This window comes from Scylla paramamosain, chromosome 17 (assembly GCF_035594125.1).
Source record: "Scylla paramamosain isolate STU-SP2022 chromosome 17, ASM3559412v1, whole genome shotgun sequence".
NCBI classification, from domain to species: Eukaryota; Metazoa; Arthropoda; class Malacostraca; order Decapoda; family Portunidae; genus Scylla; species Scylla paramamosain.
The window spans coordinates 1,915,001-1,933,522 of NC_087167.1; the positions used below are offsets into that span (position 1 = coordinate 1,915,001).

Sequence of the window (18,522 nt, forward strand, 5' to 3'; positions counted from 1 at the left end):
TGTGTGTCCACATAAAGGTTTTGGCGGTAAACAGCCAGAATTAAGAATAATACTAACGGATATTCCCTGCATTAATATAACATTCAGGAACGACAAAGCCTTTGCATTTGTTACTGTTGGTTGCAAGGCTCACACACACACACACACACACACACACACACACACACACACACACACACACACACACACACACACACACACACACACACACACACGAGACCCTTTTCCTCATACCTAAGTGCCACCGAGTCGCGTTTCTGAGACATGTTTTCTCTTCTCTTGAGGGGGCGAAGGCAAGAGTGGAAACACATTACAGCAATTCATTAAAAGGAGAATTCGCTGAAATTTATAGAGGTCATCCTTTTCTGATGCCAAGACCGAGTCCATTAAGAACATTAAGAAGAAAGAGAGCCTGGAAAACCCCCGCCTTGCCGTCCTATACTGACCCGAAATGTATGAGACGGTACTGGGTCTTAACGTTAAATATAACCAGTGTACAGTCAGGTGCAGATATCAAGCAAATGATCATACTTATTTTCATTGAGGTTTGTGTTTTCCCCGTCAATCTCAAGTTCTCTGATCGACTAAGAATTATGAGTTGCCAGGTTTTGCAAGGATATTGTTTGCAGATTATATAAGTAATGACTGAGGAAAAACGTTGAACACAATGGGAGGTGTATTACTCAAATATTGACCATATCTATAGTTGACAGTTGAGCATGCACTTAAAAAGGAAGTTTAAGGTTTGAAAAATGACACTTTCAACGCTACTCAGATTTTTTGGGTCACAGGAAAGTTTAGGAATGTAAAGAAGCTCCCTGTCATATCCGCGTCCACGAAGACTTTCTACTCAGTTTTCATTAAGTCACCGAGGAGACTAAAAACATAAGATATATTCAGTTACATCTATTGCAGCTCTCTGAAGTGTGTGTGTGTGTGTGTGTGTGTGTGTGTGTGTGTGTGTGTGTGTGTGTGTGTGTGTGTGTGCGCGGGAGAGAGCACCTCCGTCTATCAGCACAGAGAAATTTCGTTATGTTTTTGTTCAGTGTCCCGTTATTTGTGTTTCATTTCTTTTCGTCGTGCTTCATTTGGCGTTCATCTCCCGCCCCTGCACTGAGCTGGCAGCAAAGAGAGCCAGGAAATACACTGGACAGTCACCTTTAGATGAGCACTGTGTTTGCACCCTTCTGATATAGTATGGCCTGACACGTACAGTTGCCCAAAGCAGTGATATCACATTCTACAAAAACGTTTCGGACAAAAGAACAAAAACAGTATCTGAGAACTACAACTATCGCATCCTCAATTCTTGGCATTTCAGAAGCTCTTCTAGTAGTTCATTACTCCATAGCTTAATTTTTATATGATTTGTACCTTTCAGTGTCTCGATATAAGTGAAGTCAGTACTCATGGCATAACAAGGGCGCCATTTGGAGCGGTAACTCACTCGGCCTTTGTGAATTACGAGTGTGTTGATATATTACCGCCCCTCACTCTTCTTCCGCCTTCCTCACTTCCTATTCTGCTTTCCTCCACATCCCGAAGCGCAGCCTACGTGTCCTCATTCCCTCCACCAAAGATAAATAATGCAAAGCTAACTTTTTATATCATCATTAAACGTATCCATTTCCATTACGATTTTTCCAGCAAAAGTCTCGTTTTTTGCGACCTTTGGAAACAAAATTAATGTGGTTTGATGTATTCTTTCTTTTTATATATATTTTTCCAGCAAACATCAAATTTTTGCAGGCACTGGAAACAAGCTTAATGTGGCTCACTGGGATGATAAATCACAAGAGGAAAACTGTTCAATATCGATGCTTTTAACTGATTAATGGAGATGGAAAATATCATATTAATAGGAAGTACTGCCAACGTCTATGACTAAAAATATTAATAAGAAAAATTTTAATAAAAAACATGGAGAAGAAAAAGGCAAAAGTCAGAAATGAATTAAACAAACACGTATTCCACAACAAGCACCGCAAACAAGGAGTGCCAAAAGAGGGACACACTGACAGGCGAGGGAAGGGCACGCCGCCCCCACCAGGAGGGGTTAGAAGCCTTGCCCGTCAGGCGACCGACCGACGTTCCTCACAGTGAAAACCTTGTTACATTTTAACCCTGCTATCCCCAGCAAGAATACACACAAAAACCAGATTGCACAAGCACGCAAAACTTCCTGAGGGAATGTGTTTGCGTGGACATTTTTCAAGTGGAACTGTGTAAGCAGAGAGAACAATGAATAGTGTTCAGGTGTGTGCAGCCACGGCAGAAGGGATTCTCTCTCTCTCTCTCTCTCTCTCTCTCTCTCTCTCTCTCTCTCTCTCTCTCTCTCTCTCTCTCTCTCTCTCTCTCTCTCCGCTTTTTCAGACTCTATTTGTCGCTTTATATTTACATGCAAAATTAATGAAGTCTAATGAAACATGATATAAACTCAGACACACGCACACACCACGCCTGCCAACTAACACATGTTCCCAAAGGTGTTCAGCCTGCAGCCTAACCCGCTGCTAGTGACGGAACTCTATGACTGCAACTTCCAAAGCCAAACTGCTAATGAGTCGCACCTCTGAAGCGGCTGGCGCAGTGCTGGGCGGCGCAAGTTAGGTGCTAATGAGCAAGGCGTGGAGGTTGATGGTGCGCGGCAAGCGCTGCTACGCTAGTAATCCAGTACATACTAAGTGACCTGCTTATAAACGCCCAATGCACCTTTATTATAGAGTGCGGTTCAGTGGAAAACAACTCACTATATTTGAGGCTTTTTTTATTTAAGAGCTACTGGCAAGGAGCAAGAAATTTTTTTTTCAAAGAGGCCCACTGACGTGCCATTCCCTGAAGAAAAAGGGTAAAAGGATATTTAAGTGATAGTTTATAGAAGCCTGTTGGTTAATTGTTCTAAAATATCTCACATATGACGATTAACGTGACGTAAAAGTATTCCGTGTGGTGAATAAAAATATACAGACATTTTCCTGAACCCCACGCCACGACAAAAAGAAAACGCGATATCGATGTAGTTCTCGCTAAATGACAGGCCTCAGTTGATTGCCCAGCATGCACTAGAGAAAACAGTTTATCTTGACACGAGAAAAGGATTGCATGTACTATTGTTCTTATACTTAACACAAATATAAACACCCACCCACACGAACACCTGAGACAAACACACAACCACTGAAAAGCAAACATAAATAAGGCACAAAGGATGGAAAGCAATCCTACACCATCTTGCAAAGTCCTACAACACTAAAGAATAAAGCAGATTACCTTATTGGAAGACTGGAACATGCCTGGGCGAGGAGCGGGATACAGAGGGATACTGCGCAACTAATAAGGGATTCTTTCCTGAAAGATTAAGAAAAGAAACTATATTAATAAAGAGAGAAGGAAAAATAATAATCAAACCAATCATCAAAGGAAGAGGAGGAGAGAGGGCCACCTTGGTATAATGGAACCCTGCACGTTTTTGGGTCGAGGGGTTCTCAGGCGCATGGGTTCAAATCCTAATCACGGTCCGAGAGTAGAAAGGGCATCCACTCTGGGTAACGGTTCCCAAATGCTAAGTCCAAAGTTCTTTGTTAGGAGGCACCGTCCTAACCCTGATAGAATAAGGAAACCGGACATAAGACAAAAAAAAAAAAAAAAGGGGATAGAATACTATAATAATCGTTTTTGTAAGTTTTTACAATATTAATATTATTATTATTATTATTATTATTATTATTATTATTATTATTATTATTATTATTATTATTATTATTATTACTACTACTACTACTACTACTACTACTACTACTACTGCTACTATTAGATTCTACTACCACTACTATTACTACTACCATTATTATTATTATTATTATTATTATTACTATTATTATTATTATTATTATTATTATTATTATTACTATTATTATTATTATTATTATTATTATTATTACTATTATTATTATTATTATCATTCAGAGAAATATATATTACGACGGAAACTATGTTTCTGTTAGAATTCGGCCTTTGTGTCTTCATGAGGCGCAACGGCTGTGAACATAATATCAGCCGTCACCTAATAATAGCAGATGAGGAGCTGTTGGGGAAATAAGGGAGAAGACGTGTATATGAGAGAGAGAGAGAGAGAGAGAGAGAGAGAGAGAGAGAGAGAGAGAGAGAGAGAGAGAGAGAGAGAGAGAGAGAGAGAGAGAGAGAGAGAGAGAGAGAGAGAGAGAGAGAGAGCTGGTGTTGGAAAGGTAGAGATAGACAGATTGATACACATAGACGAAGTGAAACAGACACGCACAGAGAGTTAGACATAGACATAGGCAAACATAAACAGATAAACAAATAACACAAATGAACAAATCCACTGGATGGTTTTTGCTTACAATCCGGCAGAACCCGCCATCCTCCCAGTTCGTGTAACATTTCCTGCACACACAAAAGTTAGCTTGCAGCTACAGTAGTTTAATTCAGAAATAACACTAGTACCCTAGTTATCATTTGTTAACATAAGCTCAATTTTCGTAATATACCAATATTTCACTTAAAAAGGAAAAAATAATTACAATAAAAAATGTTTGAGTTTTTAACATTCTCCCATTTCTTTCTTTCTTTATTTGTTTATTTACTTATTTATTTATGTATTTACTATTCATATAATACATCAATGAAAATCCTTTATCTCGGTGTCCATACGTAAATAATACTTCCCTATCTATGCAAAAGCAAGCATAAATACGTGCCAATTCTGCATCTAGGTGTTGATAAATAACTCTTCCGTATGGTTAGGTAGGATGAAAAACAGGGGCGCTGTAAGTACTGAAAGCATCATATGTGGCTGCTATTCGTCACGCTGTGCACTCCATCACACTTTATCTGGGCGGCAGTAATGAGGAGCAGCCGGGAACGAACGCATGAAAAATACCACAACTAAGTTTACCGCGCTGCTCAATAATGCAAACATGACACACACGCCGCGCCCGCCCATGAACTATGACTCTCATTCATTATTCACTCAGGGATAACGGCAGACTTTGCACAGGCATTTCCCCAACTTATTCCAATCCCACACAAGGAGATTACTCGTACCTGCAAAACACTGGGTCGCTTTAGAACTAATGGAAACACAGAAATAGAAAAAAATAAAAAATAAATAAATAAAGTACTATAAAATAAACAAGCATACAGTCCAGTCTTTCACTAATATTAATAGCATTATCAGGGTTACTATTATCATTATTATTATTATTATTGTTATTATTATTATTATTATTATTATTAATATTATTATTATTATTATTATTATTATTATTATCATTATTATTATTATTATCATTTCTATTACTATTATGATGATGATGATGATGATTATGATGATGATGATGATGCTATAGTATCAAATACAACAAATATTCTAGCCGAATACGTGCACAGTGTGTGTGTGTGTGTGTGTGTGTGTGTGTGTGTGTGTGTGTGTGTGTGTGTGTGTGTGTGTGTGTGTGTGTGTGTGTGTGCGCGCGCGCGCGCGCGTGTGAATATGTAAATACATAATCATGCAGGTACAAACAAACACAGACAGACACGCTTTTGAAAATCTTTCCAAGTCCATTTCTTCTAATATGTAGACCTGCTGTTTCAGCGTTTATAATGGCATTCTATCATTTCCGGCCTCTCCCCACGTAATTGGAGCGCCTGATAAAGAAGTCCTGCGGGGCATGTAAGAGGGTCATATACTACATAATGTAAGAGCTCGCCTGAGGAGGAGCGATCCTACAAAATGAGCTTTGGTGAACCGAGAACGAAATTACTGTCGGAGAGTGATGAAAGGAGCAGCCCCCACAGGAGCCTCTATGGAGGAGCCGCTGAGCACACAAGTCACAGAGGGTTGCTGGGGGTAATTTGAAGTGCGTCCACTGCAACCAAAGGATCTTAAGCCTGACCCTGAGGACACGTGAATGCCTCGCTGCCGCGCTAACTCAGGGACAGAGCTCAAAGTCCCAGTGATGCTCTCTTCCCCCGTTAAGGAGATCACAAAGGAGAAAGACCTGGAACGAAAATCGATTATTACAGAAACACGCTTTCAAAGCAAAAAGACCCCTCCCCCCCGGTACAGAGCTCAGAAGAGAGGCGGCAGGGAAAGCGGGACGACGTCGAGTCTCTGAGGAGGCACGTACGGAGGGGAAAGCTTCAGCAAATATTTACCTGAGAAAGGAGAAGGGTGGAGAGGCGAGCGGGAGCGTTGGTTTTCTAATTCCCTTTTAAAGCAATGCCATGCGGACTCGTCCATCGTGCGCAGCGCCAACAGCAGCAGCAGAAGCACGACAAGTGGTATTTTTCCACCAAGACAAGGCATGACTGACTCACTGTTCGTTGGCGCACTCAAGTTATTATATTTTTTCAGTTTGCTTAATACAATGAGTTTCTAATTTTCTGCTTTTATTTATTCTCTCTCTCTCTCTCTCTCTCTCTCTCTCTCTCTCTCTCTCTCTCTCTCTCTCTCTCTCTCTCTCTCTCTCTCTCTCTCTCTCTCTCCATTTGTTTTAATTTATATTTCCATTCAAAAGCCACGAAACTCATCGCCCGCGAGCAATGATACAATACTGTGCGGCACGGGATGAGGTACAATGCAGCAGAAAAAGTAAGCTCGTCAGAATCAATGTTGATACAACTTTAGTGTGACTTAGAGCCAATCGTTACACTTCCACACAGGTGTACCTTTAGTTATTCTTAAGTATACCTTGGCAGCAGCGGTTGTCTGTTGGGTGGGTTCCTCCTCCCCCCCCGCCCATGACGACACCCAGCCCAGACCCCCTGCCACCCCTGCTAAGACCACTTCTTCTCTCATTACAGTGATCTAGTGAAGGGAAGGCGACCGCTACTTCTTCCGCGCCTGCGTCTGCTACCTGTGTGTGTGTGTGTGTCATTTCCGACTGCTAGCGTCCCCTCAGCTCATGCTCTACTGCTTTCATTGGTTTCTCTTGTGGACCTCAACACCTCAGCGTGTCCACTCTCTCTTCAAAATTTTTACTCTCTTCTGATAAATCTACAAATTAATTTGACACACACACAATCACCAAGGTCAAACCTCCTTATCCTTCTCCAAGACACTTAGCTTCCGACACCCCATCTATCTACAAGCAAAGACTTCAACACTCAACGTCTTCATCATGTTTGGAATGCTGAATCCCGTCAGTGCCGTGACCAGTAAGCATATTTACATTAACGTTCATATTTCCAATTTTTCATATATCTTTTTTCACATCGACCTTGGGCATGGCTGAGCTCCCGATTGGAATGACACCCTTATAGCACGGTAACATATCAGTATTTTTTACTAGTCTCCTCTGCCGATCAGTGTTTCATTCTAAACATTGGTGTCACCTGGGCAGAGAACGTAATTTTTCTAAGTATTTTTCTAAAATTATTTAATTCACCTATACAGCCTCACCTATTCTCGCTACCTTGCACAGTCTTCCTCGCAGCTTGAGATATAGACTTCCTGTATCTATTCCGCTACAGCCGTGGTTCTCAAACTGGGGGTCAAGATGCTTTCGGAAAGACGCACGAGATCATTCATGTATTTTGTGTGCATATTAAGAGAGAGAGAGAGAGAGAGAGAGAGAGAGAGAGAGAGAGAGAGAGAGAGAGAGAGAGAGAGAGACAGACACAGACAGACAGACAGACAGGCAGACATGTGTGTACAGGCAGGCAGGCAGGCAGGCAGGCAGACGACTGACACTTGCTGTACCTGATAAATCTGCAAAAGTTTTACGTTTCTCAGCGTGTATCAGATTACTTGATGCAGAGAACAGTGATAATTCATTACATTCAAGAACAAGTACGGTTTTAAATTAATAATATTATATGGTTATTAATCTTATGTAAATTCATGGTTATAGGTGTTGCATACACCAGTGGAGATTAGCAGCACACAATTAAATATTCAGTAACACATGATAATTTTTCTGGAAGCTGTCACATCAATATGCGCCTATTTTTATGTTAGCTAGATTTCTCTCTAACATGAAGCGATGATTGACATCTGGACCTGTATAAAACATCAGATGGTGGCAAAAGTTGTTGTGAAATAACCTACGGCAAGCTTCCAGACGAGCCGTCGGCTTCACATAAAAGTACAGAACAGGACAGAATAAAGGTGAAGTGCTTCTACCCTGACGATTCTAACCAGCCGTCCACGTGTCATCAATATTCATTTTTCATACAGTTCACCTGCATCGCAGTCAACGAAGAGCATCACCTTCAATGTGCCGTGTGTCAGACGTGCTTGCACACGAAACCATGAGGCATATGTACATGAACGATATTTGCAGAATATATATCTCTATGTTGATAAAACAGGAAACTGTTTCGTGGGTAGGAGAGTTGCTTGGCCAAACGGTAGGTGTTGATCCAACAAGCAACAGTCTTTGCCAAAGCACACATGGCATCACACGAGATAACTTACTTATGGTATAGGAAGCAGCGTACAACTACAAATATCCTAATGAAGCCAGCAGCGGTGGCCATGACTGAAGCTAGACATAGTGGTCAAATGGGTAATGTCAAATGATATCCTGGTTTATCGTGTAAAAGACATTGTGAATGATATGAATCAGCAGCTGGTTTACAGCTTGCACTCACACACTGCTCTGCAGGAATCATGCACAAGATATTATATGTATGTACTAAGTGTATGAGTGTCACTGTGCCTATGTGCCACATTACTAGTATTTTAGGGCAGAGCGGAGGTTGTGCGTTTCTTTCATTATTTAAGGACTCGTAGCCCAACATGTTTGAGAACCACTGCCTAGAGCCAATTTTTTCACGTTTATACCATTTTACTCTCCTACCATTTAAGGACTTTGACATGGATACTGTAATTTAACACATCCAAATGCTAGCAAAAAAAGACGACGACGTTATACTATTGTACGGTTTTGTATTTTTCTTTCGGCAATTTACCGTAGTTCTGTAATGCACGAGCCATGCACTAAAGCACGTAAGAATAGCAAAGATATCTGGCATGTAAGGAAAATGCTTACAAATTATTTATATTTTTGAGGTAGCATCGTTATAAAAGAAATGACAGGAAATCAAGCTAGGAAACTATAAATTAAATAAATAAGAGCCAGATACAAATTCTGTGTTACTATAGTCAAAGAAGCCGAGCAGGGGCAGATTCTATTATATAACTTCCTGGCTGGTGTTTCGTGGAATTACTGAACAGCAAGTGTTTAGCGAAGAGAAAAGGAACAAACGCGTCCTGGCCACGGCTGGAGTGAGGCCCAAGACAGCCTGGACGTCTCCCTTTCATAATCAATTTTGTGTCTTAAGCTACTGTTCAATATATAGGTGACAAACCAATGAACTTTATCTACTACAAAGCTTTATAGTATAGAATATGTATATTGTCATTAATTTTGTTTGCCTTTTGTCCTGCAGTGGACTTATAGAGGGTGATAATGACAATGAAACTATGCCATTGTATTTGTGTGTATAATTTTTATGGCGTCATACAAAACAGGTAGAGTTAAGTAAGATCACCTTAGTGGGGCATGTGGCGGTTTCCCGGGCTGGGGGCTGCAAGCGGCCTCAGCGCGTGACTGCATGCCTCGCACGGCTCAGGGAGCAGCACCACTGGTGGCTCAGCTCAATCAGCATGCGCTTCTCTTTGCCAGCACAGCATAAGGCTCTTCAGTCACTACCAGCGCATGAGGTAGACTAAGTTATATCTAATAATATAACACTAACCAGTTAGTGTCAATTAACAACGCTGTTTTGACAGGATACTATTAGCTACTGTGAGCAAAGTAGACATTAATAGTTAACAAACAGGTATTGTGGAGATGGACGGAGACTGAAGGCATTAGCAGATTGAGGAAACACTCAGGGACTCTCAGAGGTACTAATTGCCGCCGGTCAAACTCCACTGAAAGACCAAGACTCGAGCTCCTCTTTGCGCCCGTTCTACACTTGGTTATAAGGCCGAAGTCCGATTCTAATACATTAACATTAGAACAGAGGAACATAATGGACAACAAGAAGCCATGATTCCTACTCATGGCAGTGCCTGTATAAAACATACTTGCTTACACCCACCTATCATCCCTATCACTGTCAAAGGGTACGAACATTATCCATACTTTTCCAGATTTTATGGTATGCGTTTATATTACAGCTCACGAAGCGACACGTCCGTCACTAGTAGTAGTAGTAGTAGTAGTAGTAGTAGTAGTAGTAGTAGTAGTAGCAGTAGTAGCAGCAATAATAATAATAATAATGATAATGATAATAATAATAACAATAATAATAATAATAATAATAATAATAATAATAATAATAATAATAATAATAATAATAACAATAATAATAATAATGACAATTGCTCATACGCTGGTAGAGAACAAAGTATAGTAGTCTTCAATATTTTTTTTTCTCTTTTTTCCACGTGTATAATGAAAGACGCATGCAAGCTTTGATGGGAGAGAGAGAACCTAAGGATACCTGAGAGGAAAGTTTATGCCGATGTTCGCTGCACGAGAAACGCTTGATTCCAGCCTGGTCCGGGAAGCCTGCAGGCAATCTATTCGGATATGGATGATCCTCGTGTAGGATATGAAACGGGCGTCCCGCGAGAAGACTCAAGACATCTCTATTCTTTCCAGCGATCGCGAAGCTAGTCTCCCTGTATATACCGCCAGAGACGAGCGCCGAGGAAAGAAAATGCCTTCAGCCAGAAAATATTAAGCTAAAAAAGCAGCGAATGGCTATGAAGGGAAATACAATAAGGAGGCAACAACACCAAGAACGTGGGTGATGCCAGCGCCACCTGGTATTGGGGTGCGGGGCCTCCAGACACTTTCACCCACTCGGTCCGGCTCTCAACATTCTATAAAGGAATTCCCGGAGTCTTGCGGCGAAATGCTTTTTAAAAACATACAGTTTGTGGACACTTTTTTGTGGAAGCAGCGTTTTTACATGAGTGGTTCCATGTTTTTTGCACAGAACGTTCCCTGTTGATCCTCACACCAGCTGGCGGTGGTATAGGATATTGGAGGGCAGGGCTTGCTTGGGATAGGCGGAGGGGAAGAAGAAACCATGCTTTTAAAAAACCACACGCGATACTTTTTTGGTGGGTGCGTGGGGCTACAGAGCGGACAGACATTCATTGAGAACATAAAAAAGGGCGGTTCTACTGTAGAGAAAATACAATAACGATAAGATTTTTTTTTCACTACCCCTATTGGAGAAGAAAGCGAGACTTGTTTCAGCATGCAGTTGAGCTAGATACTGATGTGTGTGCACGTGTGAACTAAAGAGGAGTAATTCTGAATTGTACAGACTGGTGCAGTGGTTAAGTTTTACTCCATAGCATCAAAGTATATTCCTCATATACTTTTCTTTCTCATTGTTCCGTCATGACTTCATTACTTCTAATTCCTTCGCCATCTGGTCTCTTCCAAGGCCAGAGCTCACGTGTCCGCTCTTTTGATTGGTTTCTTCTCTCTCAGTGCTTCGGAGTCCTAAACTTTTGCTTCTTTTACATTTTTATTTATATATTTTCTTCCAACACTTTCTCTTTTCAATGTACAATGTTCGTCCTGTTCTTTTTTTTCAGTGATGGGAGTTTTCGTACATATTTCTTCATTTTACAAAGGTGCTAATTGGGAAGTTATCGTACTCTGTGACTTTCTTTTTTTTTATTTCGTTTTGTTCCTGTTCCTCGTCCTTTTTTCTGCTTCGTTTAGCTTCAGGGAGTTTGTTTCCACGCAATATATTTCTAATTCTCAATGTTTGGAATTTCTTTTTCCCTTTTCCACCCTGCTCCCTATTTTCCACTCCTATTTTACTCTCAAAGGTTTTCTCCTACACTCACAGCTTTTTCAAAGATTTTTTTTCTTTTCGTATTCGAGTCTCTAATTTTCCTCACTGAATCCATTCTTTTTCCACTATTACTATTATTATCACCAGTTCAAATATACCGTCTCACTATTAGCATCTTTACCACTCTCCTATTATCAAAGATAGACAAATTACATGGATTACTTTTACTACAAATCATCTAGCTTTAGTAATAAGACCTCTTTGACACCTCTAATAGCATGGAATTAGTAAAAAATAAAAAAAAATTAGGTGCCCTGACGATGAACTAGAAACTGTAAACATGTATATCATTCATAAATGTTTTAAAAGACCAATCCTTGAAAGATATGACAACAGTTTTCTTTATACCCGTACAGCACCTTTGGTTCAAGAGCCATCAGCCTTTTCATGATTATGGTACCTAAACAATCTCCCTTGTCCATCCCCAACACCCTCCCTATTACAGATAACAGCTCCCCATCCACCACCCCTTCCATGCAACACACCTCCCATTCCAACACCCTCTACGCAACACCCCATTCCCGCCACCCCGCCCCCGCCACTGACTCCGCCTCAGCACGTAATGAAGATGGATGTCACGCACTTTAGGGAAGATGGGTTCATTAGCCAAGGTGCGAGGCTTCCAGGGCAGTGGCGAGCAAGGCTCAGGGAAAATCTTAGGTTGCCCAGGACCTGTCCACCAGACCCGACCCACTCCATCTTCCATATATATATATATATATATATATATATATATATATATATATATATATATATATATATATATATATATATATATATATATATATATATATGGCCATGAGTAATGAAAAGTTGTGAATACGTGTGATGACTCACAGTTCAATGAGCATTAGTTATTTTACGATAAAAGCAAATTTGTGCAGAATGCAAATCGCAATAGCGATGCATATATTTCTATGAAACTCCAGCAGTAAATCAGTAACCAGTTCGTTTTTACAAGTATTAAAAATATTTTGACTTATGTACATTTCAACAAAGAACTGATGAACACTTCTATGCGGCAGACGGCAGGGCAGCGCCAAATGCAACCATTCTGAGCACAGGCGGGGGACTGGTAATCGCGTGGAAAAGTGTATAATTGTTGATTGAGAGCTTGGGGAGGATGGAATGATTGAATTAAAATCTGCAAACGTTGTGCGGCAGAACAGTGCACGAAGAACAAGGTAGCGAGGAGAGGCGGGGTTGGAGTGGAAGGTTCGAACCCGAGCGCCGCTACTTCCCCACCAATAGCATGAGCGTATTTGCAGTTGAAACCCTTGTGACGCGGCGGTGATTTACAACAATTGGAGCCGCCCACTCGTGGCCACACTCGCGGGGCGGCAAGTGGCCGCTGTGTGTCGAGTGGTCACGGGGCGGAGGCGAGGGGGTGAGGAGGGGCGTAGAGAGACCAGCAATTAATCTGGTCAGAGTGCCACCCACGGCCCTCAACCAAGCCTGACACTGCCTATGAACCCTACCCTTACGCCACTGGTCTCACCTCCAAGACACAACAGGGCTACGAACTGCTGAGCCTCTTCATAAACTTACTCTTGCCGTCAATATTTGGACAAATTATCATTTTTTTCTGTATTTCTTGGAAGTTTTTATTTTCTCTTGATAAGAAAATATTACTACTACTAATATATATATATATATATATATATATATATATATATATATATATATATATATATATATATATATATATATATATATATATATATATATATATATATATATATATATATATATATATATCTGTGTGTGTGTGTGTGTGTGTGTGTGTGTGTGTGTGTGTGTGTGTGTGTGTGTGTGTGTGTGTGTGTGTGTGTGTGTGTGTGTGTGTGTGTGTGCCACTGTGCAAACGAACGCACGAATAACATATCAATATTTCCACTATTTTCCGCTGTTGTCAGAGGCCCCTATTATAAATCACCGGTAATTATGTTAATAACTTGATTCTCGCCCATCAGCTAAATAAACGGCACACAGTAACCAATTAGCAGTTAGATTATTGATGAGTATGGGAATAAAATAGTGTTTACTTCCTATCCCAATATTATATAATGTAATATATATCTGACCCTAAATCATCGGGAACAAATTATGTGCGCCGCGCTTCACAGGGGCACACGCGAACATCCGTTACCTGAAACACATCACCATGGGACCGTATTTCTGAACATTTTGTCACCATATCCCTTACATATTTAACAGGACCTCGTGAAGGTCACTACGCAATTTTGAACGATATTTTCATGATTACAGTGATAACAAGAATTCTGAATCATCAGTATGAAAAACATACATGAAAATCAGATTCATTGTATGTGTAGTGTTACAATATGGCCCTGATGCGATAGAGAGAGAGAAAAAAAAAAGGTTTAGTGATATCACCAAAACAAGGAAAACTTTGTAGAAGGAGAGCAAATCTAGCCAACACGGCAAGAAAAAGCATTTTGTGATGGCGTTGGGATTCACACGAAGGTAGCATAAGGATGTGGTTGCAAATAGTAAGTGGAGTCTCCCTTTACTCACCATTCCTCCTTCCCTTACACCACCTCTCTACCACCATACCTTCCTAGGCATTCGTTTCCCTTCCTTTCCTCCCCTACATCCTCTCTCCGTCCACACAAGCCACACTCTTCCCAACCTTTTCGCTTACACATAGCTCTTTCTCTTTCACTCAAACCCCCTTTTCTTAATGCTCACCTCTTCTGCCCCCTTATCTTTCCAGTCTCACCCTCTCGACCTCCTTCCTAACACTTGAGACATTTAGAATTGCTTCCTTACAACTCTCCATCTTGCTGCCTTGCTATAAGTCTTTCTTCCTTCTCTCAGCCTTTTTCATACACCCTCTCCCTTTCTTGAATAAATCCACGTCATCAGCGTATTTTTGAGATATCTACACAGTTCTATATAGTACTCTCTCTCTCTCTCTCTCTCTCTCTGGCCATTGCTCCATCTATCAGTTCCTTTCTTCATTTCCATACCATACATGTGTGGTGCTTCCCAATTCATCCTCTATATTATCATTTTTATCTTTCATCCTTCATCATTTCACGGCTGTAACAACATAATAGGCAACACGAAGCCAAGGAAAAGACTCACCTTAACGCAATGTAATTTCCAATTCATTTAATATCATAAGTGTATCCCCATTACAACAACTTTAATTTCATATAAGGTATTTTTGTGCTAAGAATGACAAACTACTCGAGGAAAGCTTAGAATTAATAAAATAATAATTAGCTTATTTATCTAACTTGGCAATGAAGTTGTGATTGATGAATTTACACCTTCCCTTTTACAAATTACAGTTATGCTTCACCCTCAGTAAATGATGTGGAATTTATGCGCAGGTGTGAATAAAGTGATGAGCAGGAGATTAAAATTCCTGAAATAGACGTTAACTTTTCTTTTTACCCAACTCCTTTTGTTTCATCTTATTTTCCATTCTTCCCTCTCTCCTTCATGACTGCAACGACCACATTTACCATTTCCTTTCTCCCTTTCTTTCTTCTCTTCCTCCCTCCCTTCATATTTCCTTCCTTCCCTCCCTCCCTTCTTCCATATTTCTTTCTTTTCTTCATTCCTTCCTTCCCTCCCAGCATCCCTCCTTCCTTTCTTTACTCCCTCCTTCCCTCCTTTCCCTCTTTTTCTCATACTCGCGACAACCACCTCCCTCACTGCAACCACACCTACAGGCACCGTGCATTCATGGAAGGACCAGCTGGCAAAGGCACCTGTGCTATAAAAAGGCTATTTACGAGGAAGCCAAGACTGTAGAACCCTCTCCTTCATTAGCGGAAAGTTAGGTGGCTGCTGTTTTCTGCAGACTTTGCGCGATGACGACGAACAGGACAGCAAGTTTAGGGCAGCCTGTGATTAGCAGTCTTTTATTTATCCTTTTTTTTGGGGGGGGAAACATATTCTGAAATACATCTATCAGAACCTTCACTATTTCAAAGGGTTCCTAGTTGAAGTTACACTGGTTTTTAAGATTTTTTTTATTTTTTTTTTATTTTTTATTTTTTTTACGGTTTTAGAGACAGATGAACAAGATTTCCACATTATTAACAGAAGTACTCTCGAGAACCTGGCTAATCATCTCTGTGGCTTATTGAAGTAGTCAAAGTGAGAGAGCAATGCGTTTGAGAATAAGGGCCGTACTTATTGTAGCCAAGAGTGTGATGCAACAATCAAGTCTTTCCGTTTTCCTTCCCTTTCCTTTTTTTTTTTTTTTTCGTTCGGGGTGTGTTGTGGCTCCCCCTCGTAATCACTTTTCCGGAATATAAAAAAAAGTGTATAGCTCTTGTCAGATTTTATGTTATCTTTCCATTATCGGATAAGGCACTCGGTTCTGAAAACTCGCACACTCTTCAACCGTTCACTCCTGGTCTACTTACTTTTATCTTTCCTCCCCTCTTTCTCTTGTCTCCCTTGTCTCTCCTTTCCTCCAGCAGCTAAGTGCCATCTATGCCAGGAGCCACCAGGCGGCCTTGTGCTTTTAACATTTCTCCACTCTTCCTTTCTTTACTCATCCACTCTTTTCTCTCCTCCCCTCTTTGAGCCGCCACCTATCACTATTACCGAGCCAGACGCCCGCCTTATCTTTTCACCAATAGCAGCGCCAGCGCACCTTAACTTTTCCAAGGCAACTCATAACTTCCAGGAGCATAGACACCCGGGACCGCCTTGTACCGAGCGGCTGACTCTGTTTACACGTATTGAGCAATGCAAACTGCACCGCCGATGGGACCATTTCAGGGATGTTGACCTGACGGAGTGATGGCGGCGAGGAGGAAGAGAGGAAAGAAAGGAGGCGCAGGACAAGGGACAATAAAGAGAGTTATTTTTAGTCTCGTTCAGTTAACAACAAGGCGGCCTCTCCTCTTTGTGGTGCCGCTCAAGGGATAAACACCTTTCTGGCTGCCTCACGTCAACGAAAACACTGAGCCTCAGCCCTATTAAGACTAAAATATTTTTTTCTGGTCTAAAGAAAAAAAAAAAAAAGGAACGTATCTGAACCAAGAGATTAGAACATCACAGATTCACGAGCCAAAGTCCTACAAAGGCGAAAACTGAAAACATTCTCTGGTTTTTGGCAGCTTTGTAGTTGTGAGGAAAACCTGTGTGAAAATCTATTCTGTAACAACAATACATGGATGTTTGATCTATATTAGAGCTATGAATATTTTCATTGAAGGGTAGTATTTTTATGTTTATATCACGCATCGAATCACGGGCAGACAGATGAAGTTACTGATCTTGCTAACTGCATGCCTCCTTTCCTCATGCGGCCTCGCTGCACAAAACTTTCTTCTTCCTCCCACCCCTGTTCTGTCCACCTGTCTGAAGTAAGAATTAACCAGTATTCTCAATCATTCATCCCTTTCTCTGGTAAACTCTGAGACTTCCTACCTACTTCTGTATTTCCACCTTCTTACGACTCGAATTCTTTCAAGAGGGAGGTTTCAAGACACTTATCCTTTAATTTTTGACTACCGCTCGGCATCTCAGAGGGCCTTTTTTTTTTTTTTTCTTTTGGGGGGATTTGTTGTCCTTGGCCGGTGTTCCTCCTACATAAAAAGAAAAAAATATAATATAATATATATATATATATATATATATATATATATATATATATATATATATATATATATATATATATATATATATATATATATATATATATATATATATATATATATATATATATATATATATTACGTTAAAGGAATCTGCATATAAAGCTCGAAAAATGTGTTAAGTTTTCAAGGTTTCTGCTTGTTGATAATGAAATGACCTTGATGTCTGACGCCAGCAACGCCTGCCTGTTGCTTTCTGTGCTTCTCTTACAGTCAAACATTCAATGGGAACTCCTCTTATTAAGCTTTCGTCAGGCCTCCCAATCGTGGGAGAAACTCAGAAAAAAATACTGTCACTAGGTTATATAGAAATGAAGGTATCTCGAGAGTCAGACAGCCACGTAGAAGGAAGGGCGAAAGGTTATTCGCTTCTCAGACTTGAGTTAGTCGCTCCGGTAAACACGCGAGGAGACTTCTTTATTGGCGTCACCGAGTCGCGAGGATAGCTTCGATCGCTCCTCACCAAGGCCTCGGGAAGAGGATCTGTGACCTCCACTTCACACCGAAACCACCGCCACCAATTCGAAACACACTTGCAACATTTCCGTGGATAAAAAGAATAGCAGGTACAAATTCATTTAATGTTTCTTTTTTATTCACTAACCATAAATAGTTATATGCACTTGAAAATACATACCAGAGAAAAGTTCCACACAATAAACATTCAAACATATTCATGAAGAGATTCTGACCCCATGTTGACGAAGAGTAAATCGAACACCAAATCCATACTGGTTTAAGTCTTCAATATGATTTATGTTACTACCAGTAAGTCCAAGACACTCAAAATTGACCTCACACTGAACGGATGGAGCTGAGACAATGAACAGCACCCTGAATCGTTTTTTGATACCTTTCAACACGGTTCTAGTGGAAGTTAATGGGGGTTTTCAAGAGCATTTTCATGATTTTCGAGTAAATTAAATAAGATTCTGCATCGTCAATGTGAAAAGCGACCTATAATAATCCCATTAGTCATCTATACAACCTCTGA

The 18,522-nt window shown here is 40.6% G+C and overlaps 1 protein-coding gene across 4 annotated transcripts in view; it reads left to right on the top strand.

Moving 5' to 3' along the window:
- Positions 1-6,819: 6,819 nt before the first annotated feature.
- Positions 6,820-18,522, top strand: part of LOC135108307 (complexin-like) — a 143,130-nt gene continuing 131,427 nt past the window's right edge. For 3 of the 4 annotated variants that reach the window (XM_064019134.1, XM_064019131.1, XM_064019136.1), the window contains exon 1: positions 6,820-7,197. The gene's annotated coding sequence lies outside the window, so the exon portion shown is untranslated. The remainder of the gene's footprint in view (positions 7,198-18,522) is intronic. The other variant, XM_064019135.1, reaches the window with a different exon arrangement.